This window comes from Penaeus monodon, chromosome 27, assembly GCF_015228065.2.
Source record: "Penaeus monodon isolate SGIC_2016 chromosome 27, NSTDA_Pmon_1, whole genome shotgun sequence".
Lineage (NCBI taxonomy): Eukaryota > Metazoa > Arthropoda > Malacostraca > Decapoda > Penaeidae > Penaeus > Penaeus monodon.
The window spans coordinates 34770620-34770837 of NC_051412.1; the positions used below are offsets into that span (position 1 = coordinate 34770620).

Below are 218 nucleotides of genomic sequence, written 5' to 3' on the forward strand. Positions count from 1 at the left end.
CGTCCCGACGTACCTGCGGGTCCCTCCAAATAGGGCGTAGGCTGTGCGTCAGAGTGGATGCGTCTCTGCGGCCGTACGGGGAACGGCGTTGCGTCATCCAGAGGTCGAGACGTTTTCGGGGAATGAAAGGAACGTTTTCCAGACGGCGTGAGGGTACTACGTTAAAAGAAGGGGAAAGGGAATTTAGAAATCTGTTTTCGCGCTGCTCGTCGTGGACT

General features: G+C 56.4%; 1 protein-coding gene across 2 annotated transcripts in view; it reads left to right on the forward strand.

Annotated features, from left to right (window-relative positions):
* Window positions 1-218, forward strand: part of LOC119590799 (transcriptional enhancer factor TEF-1-like) — a gene marked incomplete in the record, with an annotated part of 156884 nt that overhangs the window by 41408 nt on the left and 115258 nt on the right.